Source organism: Hyaena hyaena, unplaced genomic scaffold, assembly GCF_003009895.1.
Source record: "Hyaena hyaena isolate Hyena2069 unplaced genomic scaffold, ASM300989v1 scaffold_57, whole genome shotgun sequence".
In the NCBI taxonomy this organism is placed as follows: domain Eukaryota; kingdom Metazoa; phylum Chordata; class Mammalia; order Carnivora; family Hyaenidae; genus Hyaena; species Hyaena hyaena.
In genome coordinates, this window is record NW_024080690.1 from 4,038,571 (window position 1) to 4,056,745 (window position 18,175).

Consider the following 18,175-nt stretch of genomic DNA (forward strand, 5'->3'; position numbering starts at 1 on the left):
CCACGGGAAAGAGCTGCGCACACCCCGAACGAGGGCTTAGAGGTCGGGGGCGGCCCAGGGCCCCAGAGCGCACAGGAGGTCCGTTCTGATGGGCCGCGCAAGACGGGGGTGGGCGCAAGGGACACCCCTCTGACCCGCACGGAGAGCTCCTCACCGCTCCGTGTGGTCCGCAGAAACCAAGGCCTGGGGAAGGCGGCTCGCGGGGCCGAGGGGGACCTCGGGGCCTGAGAACGGCGAGATGGCCGCAGCGGAGAGCTAGGCCGGCGGCGCCCCCAGCTGCGTCCCCACGCAGGTGGGTCCCACGAGCCCGAGCGTAAGCTCCTCTGCCCCACCGACCCGAGCGCACGCACGGACGCACGGCGACGCGGGGGCTCCGGGGTCCCGGCAACGCCGCGTCCTTACCGGATCTGATGGAGTTGTGAGGCATCGCCGGGGAGTCGCTCGCAGCCCGCCGAGGGCTCGGGGCTTCCTCACGCAGGTCCCCGCCACGCCCGCCGCCACGCAGCTGCCCTGTACAGACCCAGGGGAAGGGGCGTAAGATTCGCTGTCCCCTGCTTATGCCTCCTCCCCAGGCCCTGTCCCTTAGGCTCTCGTCATGTGGCAGGAGTCGGAGGATTTTTAGGTGAAGGGTGGCCCACCTCAGCCTGGCTGCCTAACACACCTTTGCCCGAAAGATCCGGGATTGGGTGTCCGCGGAGGAAGCCCCAAACTCCAGCCTGGGTGCCCTCCTCCTCTGTGGCCTCAGCCGTATCCAGTTTAACTTAGGAGAGGAAAGGCTGCCAGGCTTCCTGGGACCCTCTCCCTTCTCGAATCACCGCTCTCCCCCAGTCAGCTTTCAGCCAACCCCTGGACAGCATACCTGGCCAGCCGGCCGCAGGCCCTCAAAGCCTGGGTCCGCCCGCGAGGGTGCCCTGGGCCCTGCGTCTCTCCTTCTGAAGTTTGTTCCCATCCACCCGGCATCGCCAACCGGTTTTATCCCGCCAGGGCCCTGAGAGATGGGTCTGGAGAGGCTCGCAGGCCTCGGATTGGCTGGCTGGGTGCAGGGGGGTGCGGGAAGGGGAGGATTTTGCAAGGGGGACATGGCTGAGTGGACTCAGGAGTTAGAAACATTTGCCGGAGCTTCTGTTTCCAGCGGAGAGAGGAGAGGGAGGCAGCTGAACCCAAACTCAGCAGGCCTGGAAATATTAGAGGAGTGGGGACGTGGAGGCCTCAGAGCCTGAGGATGAGGAGCTCTGGGTCCTGCTGGGGTCACTGACCATCAAAAGTGAGAGACACAGTATCTCTGTGACACCCTGCATCCCTTCTCTCACCCCTGCTCCGCTCTAGGGAAGCAGCCTTTACTTTTACAGGAAGAGAACTTTTGTTTTTAACCTTATGTCTTAAGGTAGAAGCCTGCAAATAGGGCTGGAAAGAAGAAGGTCCCACCTTCTCACCACTGGGGTGGATGTGTTCCAGGGCAGAGCCCTGAGCAGCCCGTTGGCCCCTTCCCTCCAAGCACCCAGACAAGAACCACACCCTCACATTATTAGGTGAATGAAAACGTCCCCACAACCTATTCTACAGGGATTCCCCTCCTCCCAAACACACAGAGCCACCAGCCAGCCCTCCTTCTTGCCCCTTGAGGATCTTGAACGTGGTAGAAGAGTTCAGAGGGCGGGCAGTGAGGGCCTAGAACTCACTTCAACATGGGTGTTAGAAAGGGACAGGACTGAGCTGGCCTTGTCTGTGGGAATCAGCAGCCTTGGGAAGTGGGGGCTTGGGTGTGGATAGGAAGGGGTGTTTTAAGTGGGAAAGAGTGGCCTCCTCTTTCTTCATAGGTTTTCTTGTCTGTCCAGGAGACTGGGTCCAGGGAAGACTGTGTGTGCAGACAAATGTCCGGGCACATCTCCAGGCTGGTAGAGCAGGGCTTGGGTGCTCCTCAGTTTCAGACCAGATGGCTGGCCTCAGGAACACAACTGCCTGGCCTGGAGGCTCTGGTCGCAGAGGCCAGAGATGCCAGAGTGAGAGGGGAGGGAAGGAGCAGAGGAAGGGACTTATCCACGGGGACGTGTGTGTTTGCATGTACAAGTGTGTGTGCCTGTGCGTATAAAAACACACGAGTTTTCTTAATGAAAAAAGCCCTTTCATCTTTCATGTTAATCCACTTCCCCCTGCCACCCAGACTTTCTCGATTTAGTAGAATTTAATCCTTTTGTGAAAAGAGAAAGAACATGCATGTCCCTAACTGAATCCTCCACATCTGAAAACGGCTCAAAACAAAAACAACAGGTGCTTTATTGTCTTAAAGGCTTCTCCAAAATTGTTATTTAAAATTGCTCTTTGGTTTCCAAATGTCCAGATACTGCGCTTCTCTGGTCAGGTCCCCTGGAGAGAGAAGATCAAGGGGGTTGGGACAGAAGAGGAACTCAGTGCAGGTCCCACCGCCAACACTATGGGCCGGCTGGCTGCTCTGGCGCCCGCCCAGCCCTGCTTCTGTAGGGAGCTGTGGGGGGAGTAGAGGCAAAGGCAGAGACTGTCCACTCAGGCTTCTTACCTCCACGGAGGAAGGGCTCTAGGCGAGCCTGACAAGCCCTCACCTAAAAAAGTTCTGCAAACCTCAGAAGGTCTTCCTAAGCCAAGGGGCCAATGGGTACAAATCAGGAAAGCTCCTTCATTCCCTTCTTGCCAGTGCTTTGCTCTGGGTGGACAAAACAAATCGTCCCCCTGCCCTCTTTCTTTGGCAAAAGCTCTCAAAGGACAAAAACAGCAACTTATCAAAACATCCCTGTGTCGTTTGTGAGCTCATTTTAAAAAATCATTTAAATATGACAACTAAAGCTGCAAAAAAAAGCCATTCACATGCATGGAAAGTACCCCTTCCCCAGGCTGTAGGTGACCAGATGGCCGGATGGAGACTCAGCAGAGAAGTTCTAGATCTAGCAAGCTGTAAGAATACAGTGAGCCCTGCTGAAGAGATAAATGCAGGCGTCATGGTGCTATCTAATTACCGTCAGAAATGAGTCCCAGGTTCCTTACTATTTTCTAATTTCCCTACCACCAAGGTCAAAAAAATGGTTATTAATCAGCACCCCAATTCAATCTCTTTCACGTCAGTCTCCTCCTTTGCAAAACGAAGAGGTTGAAATAGGTATATATTTCAATATTTACGTTGGATAGATTAAGATATATTAAATATGTCTATTTAAATAAAAAGTATATATTTAAAAACCATATCCAAGATCATTTTAGCTATGTATTAAAACTTAAGCCTTCTTCTGATGTTAGTTAACATTTCAAAAAAAATTTATCATGACCGAGAGACTATCAGATCAATGGTACATTTAGAACACACTTTTTATTATTTTTTAAAAAAATTTATTTATTCATTTTGAGAGAGAGGGAGAGAGAGCATGAGTAGGGGAGGGGCAGAGAGAGAGAGAGGAAGACACAGAATCTGAAGCAGGCTCCAGGCTCCAAGCTGTCAGCACAGAGCCTGACGCAGGGCTCGAACCCACAAACCACATGATCATGTCTTGAGCTGAAGTTGGATACTTAACTGACTGAGCCATCCAGGTCCCCCCCTATTTATTTTTTTAAAAGTGTACCTGCTTCAAGTGTGTGTGTGTGTGTGTGTGTGTATTTTAAGTTTATTTATTTATTTTGAGAGACAGAGAGAGAAAGAGAGAGCATGGATGGGAGAAGGGCAGACAGCAAGCAAGCAAGAAAGTCCCGAGCAGGCTCCATGCTGTCAGTGTGGAGCCCAACTGTGGGGCACGAACTAACAAACCATGAGATCATGACCTGAGTTGAAATCAAGAGTCAGACATTGGAGCACACTTTTTAAAACCAACACTTTCTTCTCCAACTTTTCTTAGATTTGATACCCATTAGGTTTTCAGGCTGAGATGATCAACTGGCAACCTGTGATTTAAACCCAGTTATGATTTTTTTTAACTCAGTGTTTTTCCAAGAAAATGTAAGTAATTACCAATATGAAAATAGAAAGAATAGCTCTGGCTTGCCTTTAACAATTGGACTGATCTGGCCATGTAGATCTGAGTGTTTCTTTGTGGCAATGAATGTTCTTTCAGGTTTAACATTCAAAGAGTTTAATATACATACCGGGTATAGCTGCCCTAACTCCAAGGAGTATCCTGTGATTCTTTTTATTTCTAAGGTGATCTGCTGAGCCCTCGAAGGATGGTCTTTCTTTCCGGGATTCAGCTGACGTTGGCAGAGCTGGTGGGAGCTGGTGGTAGGGTTTGCTAGGGAGAGACTGAGGGCATTCCCTAGATGTGGGATTTTTGGTGCTAAAACCAAACTGCCCTCAGCCAACCAGGATGAGTTGGCCATCATAGCTGGTGGAATTGGGAAGGCAGGTGGTCCAGGGTTTTTATAAGCAGCTCACAGTTTGTACTGACTACTGGTGTGGCTGTTTAATCGCACAGGTGGAATCCTATCACCTTGAACTCCAGCATGGGCCATGGGGCTTACCTCTTAATCCCAGGAGAGGGAGATTTCATGCCCCACGTTGACATGAAATCTCAGAAGTGTCTCTGTGCAGGCCACCCAGAGGCCAGCCTTGAAGGAAGACCATACCCCAAACCCTCCATGCTTACCTGCCATGCCCCCCTCCCCTACATGGGAAACAATTCCGGGGACCAAAGTGCATCCTTTGGGAAGAAAACAGCAGCTCTGTGCTAAGAGTTAGAAGGTGAGCATTTTAGCCCTGGCTGTGTGAACTGGGACCACTTCCTTTCTCTGAGCCTCACTTGCTTCTTCCATAGGATGTGGGTGCAGGTGGGGAGTGAGGAGGGTAAGACCCACCTCCCACATTTGTTGCAAAGATGAACAGAATTATGAATGTGGAAGCCCTTTGAAAGCTACAGCTCTGTACAAAAGTTAATTATTATTCGGCAACAAAGGCCAGGCAATACTTCCCAGGGTGGAATGAAAACTTCTCTAAAGTATTGCTGTAGAAGTCAGTTCCTTTAATCCCCTCCCCAAAGCACTGGGGAGTTTATCAAGCAGCCATGTGAACCACTGGGTGATGGCCAGGTGAGCGGGGCAGGGAAGGGCCAGTGAGTCTGCGCTGGGAGGGTGAGGGGGGCTGTGGCAGGAGTGAATGGTGGGGATGGGGGGTGGGAAAAGAGGGGGTGGAGGGTGTCTGGGGGGGGCGGGGCAGAAGGGTGTGAGGGCAGAGCTCCCAGCCTAGATAACTTCACCATTTCACAGAGGGCACAAATGTTGAGGGCACCTGCCCCACTCTCTCCCCTCACAGATGTGCTGTGCCCACGCCCCAGCCCCAGCCACCTGGGATTTCTGCCCCGTCCCCACACCTCAGGAAATGGCTGACAGCCTGCCCCGAGGCCTCCTGGTGGCCCGCCAGAGAATCAATCATTAATTAGCCCTGTACCACCCCTCCCCGTCAGGCTTTCCAAACACAGAAATAGAAATACAGGTCCTGGCAGGTGAAAGGAAAGGCCTGCTCGTGGAAGGCAGTTTGGAAAAAGCCACCAGTGGCATTTGTCCCATTCGTTTTGGGCTGGAGATGCGTCCTGGGGGTCTCTCAAACTCTCTGCCTACCCCTCAGCCCTTTGGTGGCTGCGTCTGGGGTGTCTGTAGGCCACCTGGGTAGGAAAGAGCCTCACTGGGGAAGCAGAGAGGAAGGTGACAGAAGAGGACCGGAACAATGTATAGAGGAGATACCACGTGTCAGCTTTTTTCTAATTTTTTCCCCTTAAATAGTTTATTGTCAAGTTGGTTTCCATATAACACCCAGTGCTCATCCCAACAGGTGCCCTCCCGACTTTTTTTTGGTTTTATAAAGGTTACAGATAATAAGCCAGGCCCTTTGGCAACCCCTTTTGCAGATGAGAATACTGAGCCCCCGAGAAGGTAAGTAGCATGTCCAAGTTCACCAGGCCAGTAGGTGGCTGACTCGATGACCAAATAAGCAGTGGTGATCCAGGCCCTGCCTTCAGTGTTGGAAATTCTGCTTACCCCATCCTAGTTCCTTCCTCTCCCGGCTGCCTACACACCCTCCAGTCAGGAAGGAGGCTTCTAGAACACAAGGAGTGGCCAGAGTGAGGTCAGACCCTCATGGCCAGAAAACCTTCCTGCCACAGGAGAGGAGAGCAGCTCACTCAGCAGGAATGCAGCAGGAGTTCAGGGCACAAGAATCTTCTCAGGCCAATGCCAGGGCCCTGGAGGGGGCTGTCTTCCTGACAGCTGTTTTGGGGGAGGCACCGAGGAAAAACCCCAGGCCCAGGGCTCCTCATCAGACTCCGGGCTGGCTTTGTTCTCTGTGGCCTTAGATTGCCAGAGGTCCCTGCCCTTCACACAAACCACAGAGCAGAGCATGGCCTCCCCTAACCCTCAGCAGTGCCTGGGACCCTGAAGAAAAGAACAACCCTGGTGGTTGGGGAGCAGGGTTGGCGGAGAGGGTGAGGGATAGAGAGGATTCAGGAGATGGAATCTGCCTTTCGCATCTAGCCTGCACTGCCTGGCTCCTGGAAAGCTTCCCACATTCTGAGCAGAGTGATTCTGGACACTTTGCCACACATTGGGCCTCGGCCGGACTCAGGACCCCTTGCGTTCTTCTGTACAGCCCCTGATTTCCCTGTGTTTCGAGGAGCAACCTTGAGGGTTTGCAGCTTCGGAGCCTGATTTTTGTATCTGTGCCCCAGGGCCCCAGTGATATGCCCATCCTGATTGTTCTACAGCTTCCACATGAGGGTGGACACAGCATCACCTTGACGGAATGCTAAGCATGGCGTTTCTTTCCAATAGCAACTGTTATTCGCTACGTGCTATTAAATTCCAGGGGCTGTTGAGTACCTTATGCATGCCCAGTGAAGCTGAGTTTTGGGGCATAAAGGCTGCTCTGGGTCACCCCATTGCTAAGCAGTAGAGCCAGGATCCGAACCGAGGCTCATCTGACGCCTGAGCCTGCATTCCCTCCACTGCCCCATGAGGTGTTTGCAGGGCATGGACGGCCAGGGAGCCCCCCGGGGAACAAATTAGAAGACAAACTAGAAAATGAGTCTCGTTTGTCAGTTTCAGGAGCCACCCGTGGCTGACTTGGAGGAAGCCTGACCCCTAGTAATGAGACCAAGGCTATCTCAGCCCTCAGAGAGGCCAGGTAAAGGAAAGCATAAAAACCAAGGCAAAGGTTGAGGTCACAGTGCAGTCCACCCCTCCCTCGTGAAATTCCCATGCACTTGGCAAAGCCCAGGTACAGAACTCATACATGGCAAGAATGAGTGAGTCTGATACATTTTTCTTTTTTTTTCTTCTTCACATTTTTTGAGATATAACCCACAAATAAAACTGTAAGATATTTCAGGTATACATCACGGTGAATGTCTGTATACGTTGTGAAAGGATCCCCACTATCTAGTTAATGAACACATCCATCACCTCACAGATCTCTCTCTCTCTGTTTCATGAGAACATTTAAATTCTATTTTCCTAGCAAACGTTAACAATGCAAGTGTTAACCATGACAGGCACAGTGTTTTACGTTAGATCCTCAGACCTTAAGCCTATATATTTTGGTAACCTTTGTTTAAAAAAATTTTTTTTCATTTGTAGGCATATCATCTTTCAGTAAGGTAGCATTTTCCTTTTACTTGTCCTAAGCTCTTTCCTTGGAACCTCATAGAGTACGCTGCGGTCTTGCTACTTTTTTTGCTTCATTCACATTCCCTGTGCTACAGATTTTGATCCTGTCTGCCCAGAGACTTCATTTCTCCAAGAAGAATCACTTCCCTCATGCTCACTGCAGAGGAGAGAGAGCCCGGAGCCCTGGGGGAGGATCTTTTCCCACTTGCATCTTGACACCGCCCTCCACGATGCAGGGACAGTGTAGGAGTCAGGACCACAGAGCTGGCCATCCGGCAGCCAAAACTGGGATCCTGGCACATTCCTGCACTGGCTGCGTGACTTTGTGCCAATACCCAGCTAAATTTCTCTGAGCCGGAGTTTCTGAGTCTGAGAAGTGAGATGACTAAGAGTACTTCTCTTTTATTATATTGTGGTGATTAAGTCAGACAAAGTGTTCGGAACACAGCGGGTGCTCAGTAAGTGTTAGTGACTGACAGTAAAACCAGACACAGTAAAGATGATCGAGGCCACTGTTCATAGACCTTGGGAAATGTCACTGTCACCACACTCAACAATGGCAGACTCTGGAGGCTCTACAAGTGGTAATGGAGTGAGGGGGCTGGGGAGAAAAAGGATGGAACATTCTGGGTGCTAGGACAACGGGTCCCCAGGCAAGTGTGAGCTGCTTCCTTCCCTACCACTGCCATTTGAGCATGTGCACTCACCCAGCACCATGGCCTCTACCTCTGGGCGCCCAAGACCACACTCATGATCAGAACCGACTCTATCGCCCGTCAGGCCTGACAAGTTCTTTGGCCTGAGAACAGTCCTTCCCAAGAGTGCTTCCCAGGGCTCCAGAAGGTGAAGTCCAGAAGAGAAGACACCATTCCTGGGAGAGCAGGTGCATGGCTTCCTGAGCCCGTGACTCTCCAGGCTCAGCTTCACGGTGGGCGATGTCTGGCTGAATCGCTACTTTCTAATTCATTGAAAAGCCAGAGTCTTCGCTGGTTTGCTCTCTGTATTATTTATTTATTTATAGATTATACACATAATAGATCATAAATAATTCAAACAGTCATGATAAATGTCCCCCTTCCTCCAGCCTTTAGCCCGAGGTAACCCTGTTATCTATTTGATGTTTGTCCTTCCAGAACTTTGCTATTCATACCTTATTCCTGTTGCCCGTAGAAATTCTGACCTTTGTTTTAGGAGTGTGTGTTTCAGCATACATAGTAGCATACTGGATGTAAATCTTGCTCTGCAAGTTGCTTTTTTTTTTTTTTTGCTTAGCAATGTCTTNTTTTTTTTTTTTTTTTTTTTTTTTTGCTTAGCAATGTCTTGAACATCTTTACATGTCAGGGCAGAGCTCTACATTGTTCTTTTGAGCTTCTCAATCACAATCCAAAATATGAATATAATGCATATATAATATATGCATATATAATGCATATATAATATATGCATATATAATGCATATAAGTAACTCTCCCCCTTTCCGTGGATTTTTCTCTCTCACTTTTTTCTTATCAAAATTGTTCTGCAATGAACTCTGTGCACATGTGTGAATATTTTCCTGGTGAGATGGAAAACAAGAAATGGCACTGGCTCCTTGAAAATAAGGAGGACTCATTGGCTCTCTGGTGGTCTAGTCTGGCTTCTTTTCTCTTTACTCTTGAATATCCCTTTAAAGGTTGAAGGTAAGCGGGTTGGGCAGAGGAAGAAGGGAGGTACCTGTGAGGTTTCCCAATCCAAGGTCATTGTCATCCTCTAGACAGTGACCATGGTGTACAGAAGTCAGGGTGGGTGTCCTGACTGCGGGATGTGCTTCATCCTGAGAACATTCCTGACTACTCAGAACTAATCAGGGAGTGAAGAGAGGGTGCACCCCAGCCACCTGGGACCCCAAGGCCACCTCCATAGATCAAACTGGGTGTCTGTGTTACATTTCCTCCTTCAGAATTCAAGAGAGAGCTGGCCCCTCATGCTTGAGACTCGGTGTCTCCATTCCAGGTGCCTCAGGAGTTGTGAGCTCAAAATCAGAGAGACCTGGGTTTGTGACACAGCCCTGCCCTGAGCTATGTGAGTTTGGGAAAACTACTTGCTCACTCTGATTCTCAGGTCTGTCATACTTAGTAAAAAAAAAAAAAAAAAAAAAAAAGCATATATATTCACATCCTATCAGTAGGGTGCTGTGAAAGTGCTTTGTAAACTGTTAGGAAATGGAGACATGTGAAGGATAATGAACTTGAAGCAGTTATGGTGATGACTATAACACCAGGGTTACTTCACCAGGAGATCCTTTCTCTTTTCTTCTCTCTCTCTCTCCTTCCCTCCCTTTCCATGAATTTAGTTGTGACGATATTTATTGAGCATCTACGAAATCCTGGGCACACTGCTAGGACCTGGGAACCCACTGGTGAGCAAAACAAGAATCACATCCTCCTGGAATAAATAGGCAGGTTCCTCGCAGGGAGGTGTGCTATGTACCATGATAGAGCAGGAGTGGAAAGGGGAGGCATGGGGAGCATGGAACAGGGCACTTCACAGAGTCTTGGCTGTTCTGAAGGGACCTCTAAGCAGATATTGGAAGAAAGAATTGCAACCAACCAAGCAAGTAGAGGAATGGGAGAAAGTGAAGATCAAATATTCTGGCATGGGCAAAAAAATAATTCACAACAGGAAGAAGGTCCAGAGGCCAGGAGGCACCAGGCACATTTAGAGACATTTCTCACTGTAGGGAGGAATTAGGTACAATTATAGTGTGTGTGTGTGTGTGTGTGTGTGTGTGTGTGTGTGTGTGCAGGTATGGTAAGGGCTGAGAGATGGAACTGGAACAGTGTACAGGGTTAGATCACTAACGTCCTTGTAAGCTTGTTAAGGAAATTAGACTTTATTCTAAAAAGCAAAGGTGAATGTCTGAAAGGATTTTAGCAGGAGAAAAAGTATGGCCCGACTTATGTTTTATTATTTTTTTTAAAGTTTATTTATTTATTCTGAGAGAGAAAGAGAGAGAGAGAGAGAGATGCATGTTCCAATGCATATCCAGTAGGTCCCTCATTCAGAGAAAATGACAAAACTCTTACAGTGGCCTCCCAAAGTCCACCTCCATCAGCGCATGTCACCTGTCACTTCCCTCATACATCGCTTCTCCTTTCTCCCTCTTTTATTCTCCTCCAGCCACACTGGCCTCTTGGCATTCCTCAAATATTCCAGGCTGGCTCTCATCCCATTAACCCGATGCTTGCCCCTTACCTCCGAGTTTTGGTCCAAATCACCTTCTCAGTGAATTCCTCTCCCGTCCCCCTTATTGCAACCCTCTCCTTGACTCTTTATCCCTGTTCTTCTGCCTTATTTCTCTCCACCACTGACATATTATATTTATCACTTATTTATTTGCTTGTTACCGCCCCCCCCCCCGGCATAAAAGATTAGTGGCACAAGGGCAGAGAGTGCCCATTAGTTTTGCTCACTTTTGTTCCTCTGTGCCTAGAATAGTGCCTGGTACATAGGAGGGGCTCAGTAAACAGTGGTGCTTGCGTGAGTGCTCAGTGGAATGAATGGTAGCAACAAGGATAACACAATGACTTATTGTGACCAAGTGGTGCTAGGCGCTGGACACACAGCAGTTAACAAGACAAACACTGGGCCAAAGTCTCAGCCGTGCATGCCCCTCATTGGTTCTTGGCAGCTGGCAGTAGAAGCAGAAACTCAGTAGCCCTTAACTTTTCCCCTGGGAATGCTGCCTGCCTGTTGCTTTTATGAGGATGCTCTGAGTACAATCTAGGTGGAAGCTGGGCTCAGGCCCTGGCCAGGGTCAGTGAGAGGTGTACAGGGAGCAGCCTCCCCCAGATCCCAAGGGCAGTGGGAGACAGCCAGGTCAGCCTCCCCTCCTCTTTGGCACTCAGCCTTGCCACCAAGGGCTCCAAATCTCTGGGCAAAGGTCACAGCACCTGCTGCCCAGAGGACATGTGACCAGAGTGCTGCTGAGTTGGAACAAGCCACACAATCAGGTCATTGTGTTAAACATGCAGGTCTGCTTGCCAAGAGGCACCCCATTCCATCAATGCCAGGACTCTCTGGGGTCCTGATCTACAGGGACCCTAAACTGGGGAGGGTGTTGTCTCAAAGGTCTTAAGGGGAAGTGAATTCTCTTCTGGGAGACCCATTTACTCTGGTCTGCTCTGAGAGCCAGGAAGAAACAGGTAAAGGAGAGGGAAGCACTAAGCCCAGCCTGACTCTGTGCCCCACGAGGAGTGGCAGACAATGGCAAGATCATTACTGTTTGACTCTTCGTGACACTTTGGCTTTTAACCATTGTCTTCCAACATTTGCTTTGGGTGGTGAAGACTGCTGATCACTAACTTTCATATTTTAGAAATCCAAAGATTTTCCTCCTGTTATGACTGGGTCCAAGGATTCCTATGAAGTCCACTCTTGGAAGGAGATCTTCCTTCACAGAACAGCAGGCCACTAGACAAGGATTTGGGGATACTGAACTCTGGGTGAACCTGCCTGACTGAGAGCATTTTGGAGTGGGCTTTTGGAGAGCCAGACCAAGCTGTCAAGGAGTACATTCCCCCTTTTCCCCTATAAGCTGAATGGCCTTGGGCAACCTACCTACCCTCTCTGAGACTTAGTTTTCTCATTTATAAAATATAGGATGATGATGCTTATCATATATGATTAGAGATGATCTTAAATGAAATGAGGTCTGTAAAATATTGACCTGTACAGCAAGAATGCATTTGTTACTGTCCCTGGAGGAGTGAGGGGTCAGATGTAACTGGGACCCAAGGTGGTCCTGGTTGACCTTAACTCAAGATCAAGGCAAAGCTTACTGGTAGGTTTCACTCCACAGAACATTCAGTGACTGTAAGAGAGCCCCACATTGCACTATAGGTGACCCTAAGGAAGATAGCATGATGTGGTAACCTTCAGCTCAGTGGACACAGCAACCTTGATTTTAATTGGCAGGAGAATAAGGAATTTGCTTCTTACCCTGCAAGATTCTTTAACACCTGGCATGTAGTGAGTAAAACAAAAATGGACCTGCACTTGATCTTAGCCAGAAGGCTGAGAAGTTACAAGATGTGAATCTGAGTCAGGGAGCTTGAGGTCAGCCAGGACTATCTTGGGTCCCAGTTACTTGTTATGGGTTCAGAGATCCCAGTTCTGCTTTGTCCCAGTTCTCAGCACACCTTTCCACAAAGAGAGAAGGAGAGACAGTACAGCACTCACCCTTCTCCATGTTACCTTGCAGGAAAGATATCGATCTAGAGGCTGGGATCTAGGTATCTGAGATGCTCTTGTCCATATCCCTGGCTTTTGGGGCCCAGGAGATGAGTTCTGTGTTCCATACTTTATCTCTCCAGAGTCATCCTCCTGGGCAACATCCACCCTCCTGTCCTCTACTCCCAGGCCTATGAAAGGAGGTATGGGCAAGGGAAGAAGAGCATTACAATTATTAGAGGTTACTTTTTTTGGGGGGGGCATATATATGTCCATTCTCCCACATTATTTGTTGAATAGATTCCCCTCCCCCCCTCCCCCCCATTGAACTGCTTTTGCACTTTTGTCAAAAACCCACTGGACATATTTGTATGACTGTATTTCTGGACCCCTATGACCCATTAATCTATGCGTCTTTCCATCTGCCACTACTATATATTATCTTCAGTACTGTAGCTTTATAGTAATTTTTAAAATTGAGTACTGTGAATCTTACAACTTTTTTCTTTATCCAAAATTATTTTGACTCTTCAAGTTTTCTTTGCTTTTCCATATAAATTCTTTTACTTTTAGTTTTCAAATTCATTTAATGGCAAGTGGTAATTATCAAATTGGCGACTTACCCTGAAGTTATTACACTAGCTGTGTTGTCGTTTCTTAGGGTTGATCAGATAACCTAGGATCAGACATTCCCCCTCATAAGATGAATCAGCGTTGGTTGATTACCAGCATTTACCAAACCAGACCTAGACAAAGAACTAGGTCTGGGGACAAGTGCATGGTCATAATATAGTGAATGTTTAGCCTGGGAGGAGCATTACAATTATTGAGCACCTACTTGGTAAAAGCATCAACTATGTGGTGGATGGTGTCCAAGGTGCTGTCTGCATGCCATTACCACCCTTCTGGGTGCTCTTATTCCTAAAGAAAAGGGCCCTAAGACCTTGAATTTTGGAGTTGGATAGTCTGGGAGGCTCTGCTCTGCCACTTACTGGAGGACCTTAAGAAGTGACATAGCCTCTTTTGGCCTCAGTTGCCTGCCCAGTGAGATGGGGATAATTAGAATGTTTACATTTTGAATGTTGTTGAAGATTAAATGAGATGAGAGAGTAAAGCACATGGCACAGGGCTTGTTAAGTAATCTGAAGTTTTTAGGGGTGATGATGATGATAAAATAGGGTGGGCTCTGGAAATCTTCCCCAGATGTTATGCTTGGTCTCACTGCTACCTGGAATTTCCAGCTGTTGCAGCAGAGAGGTCTTTATGCTGGCAGTTCTGGGAGGCCAACTCTGTTTCCCACTTGCCTGGTCACTCGGGGCCATTTAATTCCTCCAGACTATTTCGATTCTGGGGTCTGAGAGTCGGGTCCCAGGGCGCTGGGCCAGCGGTGCAATGCCAGAGCTATTCCAGAGGACAGAAAGCCTCCTCTCCTCCCCCAGGTGTCCTCCTCCGCATGGGGAGAAGGGAGGGGCACAGAGAAGGGGCCGCGATGAGGGCGAGCCCCGCGTGGGCCGGGCTGGCTGTCTCCCAACCAGCCCAGCGGTGGCCGCCTTGCTCTAGTTACCTCCTCCCACCGGCTGGGTCTCCAGGTGCCTTCCTTTAATTAAAAGTCTTTAGCCTTCCGCGACACGGGCCCTCATTTGCATGGGATCCCTCCCTTTATGCAGCCTCGATATCAGAACGAGCCAGGAGGTTAACCGAGCATCGAGCATCGTCGCGCCTTGTCCCGGGACAGCCGGCTGAGCCCAGCGCCCAGACCCCGCCACGGCCCCCGGGGACTCCGCATGCCGCGGGGCGAGGACCTGCCAGGTTTGCAGTCGCTCTGCCGCCCCTCCTGGCTGGCCTGGCTCGAACCAGGCCAGAGCAAACGCATCCCGGCTTCTCTGAGCCAGCGCGGGTGTGGCCTAGCCTCTCGCCTCCCCGCGCTTATGGCCCCAGTGGCCCGTGGTCCTTGAAGACTGGGCGGGGTCCTTTGCGGCTCTGCTGCCCGAGCTGGTCTGTACGCGTGGGAATCCAGGCGGAAGGCGGGTGCTTTCCAATCACCTGTGTTTGCCAGTCCCTGGACTGGGTTCCTGGGGTACTGCAGGGCAAGCCATGACTCCCTCCCCGATGAACCAAGAGTTGATCAAGAGAAATTCGTATTGGAGATTACACAAAGAACTGTGATCTCCAGGTGGAAAGTGGTTAAAACTGCAGGAAGGCTTCACCTCAAGGGGCACTGGAGTTCAGAGGAAGCAGGAAGTGAACTGCCAGTCAATGCCAGCGCCTCACCTAGGAGGAGGAGAAGGAAATAAGAGGAGATTCTGATTCTTAGAAAAATCAAGCACATTCACCAAGATCATATAGATGCCCAGCCAGCTGGCCTCCTAGGCTGGTCTTTTCCCACTCAGAAGAAAACGAAGCATCCACCTCGGAGTGACCAGACTCCTTCTCTTCCAGGTGCCCATGCTGTAGTGGAGAAAACAGACACAGACCTGGGAGACTCTAGGTCAAGGTCTTTGCTTCTGGCCCCACAGCGGGCTCTACCTCATGGCTCTGGTGTCCTCAGCAGACCTGGAGTTTTGTGTGTAACCTCTGCCAGTCTGTTCAGCGCCCCACCCACTGGAGTCAGTGTCTCCATCACGAGCAGCCCCAATGTTTCAAGGCCAGGGAGACAAGAGTGGTCAACCTTTTTTTATGTGGGAGGCCCAATTCTTAGAGACAAGGAAGAGGAGATGCAGTGAGGGTCGCTTTATCTTTGCTTATGTTTTTACTCCTTTTCCCAGATTGATTCTGAAGACCTCCCTTCCCCCAACTTTTATGAACCCGTTTAACTCTTCCTTTCCACAAATCTCTTTTTCCCTTTTCATTTCCTTGAACTGGGAGACAGAAACCATGGGGTCCCGGAGTGACTGTGACTTTCTCCACACAGAGCGTCTGATACAGACTAGACAACCAATAGTGAATGAATGAATGAATGGGCTAAGAATCGGACTCAGCCTTCCATGTTAAAGGCAGGGGAGGAAAGAGATGTAACCAACATGTGGAAGGGTTTGAACCCCTCATTCACTGGCTTGTTTCCCCAAATTCCATAGTGGTCCCAACTGTAGACAACAGGCTGTTATACCATCGGTCCCCCCCACCCCCTGTCCCCACAATACTCCAGAAGAAGGCAGGCCACATTCCCACTGGCTTTATTATATGAAGCTTCTGGAACTGGGAGCCTGAAGGACTCTTTTGCCTCCTGGAGCCGGCCCACACCAGCAGACAGTCAGCTAACAGTACTCCAGGTTCAGGAGAAGGCAGGGGGAGCTCAGGATTTATTCTAGAGGTGTGTTTTCAAGGCATTTTCAGTAGCTTTCCCTTTCCCTGCTAAACATGGTAGACAAAAGTCTTCCATTAGCATTTTCTAAACTGTGCACCCCAGAGTGGGGTGAGCTCTCCCTTCTCCCTTGTCATGGGTGCTCTGGGAGAACTGGGGGAGGTCAGAAGACCATGATGACAATGGTGGCAACGAATACCTCCACAGCACCTTTCAATAGCATTGCCTCATGCCATCTTTGTGAGCAACTGATCATGTCAGTGTTGATCTGTTTCACAGATGAGCAAAGTCAGGCTCTGGCAGGCTAAATAACATATCCAGGGTTACCTAACTACTAAGTGGTAGGGCCAGGATTTGGGCCCAGGTTAGGGGGCTGGCTTAGTAGTATGCAGACAGTTCTTCACTGATGAGGTGAAAGGAAAGGTCTGGGTAGATCTAGAGGCCCAAGGAATGTTCATCCTGCAGGAGGGAGGCACTAGGCTCTACCTAGTGCAGGCATAATAGCACCAGAAGTGCCAAAGCTCTTCCTGGATGATATATTCATCGGAACTCTTTAGTTGCAAGTAAAGGCAACCGATGTGGATCAATTAGAGAGAATATTTTCACTGCTAAAGCAAAAGGTAGAATTTCTTCTCTTCCCCCTCTTTCCCTCCCTTTCCCTGTCTTCCTCCTCCCTCTTCTCTTCCTCCCTTCTAAACCGATTTCTTTGAGCTTTAAACTTACCTCTAGTCCTAATATGGGAATTTGGTAAATTAACACATCAATTCATTATCGGAATTTTATTTTATTTTTTTTTATTTTAGAGAGAGAAAAAGAGAGAAATCAAACAAGCAGAGGAAGGGCAGAGGGAGTGGGGGGTGAGAGAATCTTAAGGAGGCTCTGCACTGAGTGACGTGGGGCTCAATCCCAGGACCCTGGGATCATGGTCAAAATCAACAGTTGGACATGCAACTGACCGAGACACCCAGGTGCCCCCATTCTTGGCATTTTAGATGCAACTGTGGGATCTCCAGAGGGGATCCTTCTAGTAGCTAGTCTGGAGACATCTGGGATGCTCCTCTGAGTCCAGTAAATGCTTTATTCTGCTTTGGTTGGACATTCGGCTGAAATAAGGGGTCATCCTCAGAGAGAAGTCACATGGCCTCTCCTATAGGCAAGTCAGGAAAAATGGTAGAGGTGGTGGGCAGTGGTTGAGGTTGGTGAGACTCACTTTTCAGAAACAAAGAGAAAGAGGGAGAAGGCGCATCAGGCCTTGGTCCCTGTGTTTCATATCTGTGTGTGCATGTACAGGGGTGTTCCTTCCATTCACCATCTTGGAGGTCTTCAAATAATTAGAGGTCAGGACCAGCACTGGCCAAAGTTTGTAAATTTTGTTTGTTTCTCTCCTAGTTCTTATTTCCTTTTGCAGGAAAGGGAACAACGAGGAGGTGAGGTGGGGATGCAGAGTAGCTGGGGGAAGAAAGGGGCAGCAAACATGATGAGTCCCTGAGGACTAAGAGAAAAGAAGAAACAAGTCCATGAGAAGCTGGCCTGGGTCTGTGAAGAAGGTCTGAGCACTTAAAACGTCCTTCTGGGATTTCCAGACAGTGTCCTTGGTGGTTTTTTTCCATTGGTTAGACTGCCTGTAAATCAGGTAGGTGCCACCAGGTGGAGAAGTGTCTGGATTACAACCTCATGACTCACATTATTTTCCACTCATGGGTAACTGAGAAGATACAGGGCTTTAACCATCATGCTTAAAATTGTTCCTAAACACACACACACACACACACACACACACATTCAAAATACTAATTATTGAGAAAGGATTCCTCCACCAGTAAGTATTATAAATTTATGGAAGTTTCTTATCACTAATCCTCTCCAGAACTTTGTTGCTTTTCTCTTGCAGTGATTTCTAAGTCTAGCCCTGAAATTCTAGGAATCCATAATATAGTATTTACAACAAGGCTTATTGTACTTACCTTCATTTCTCCTAGCTCTGTACAGCTTTGGGTTCTCAACTGCATTTCCCCTCTCTTCTTTTCTTATGGTTTACTTGAGCTCTGTCTCTTTTAA

The 18,175-nt window shown here is 49.0% G+C and overlaps 1 pseudogene; it reads right to left on the reverse strand.

Annotated features, from left to right (window-relative positions):
- Window positions 1-13,533: 13,533 nt before the first annotated feature.
- LOC120231611 lies at window positions 13,534-13,639 on the reverse strand (annotated as a pseudogene).
- Between the last annotated feature and the right edge of the window lie 4,536 nt (window positions 13,640-18,175).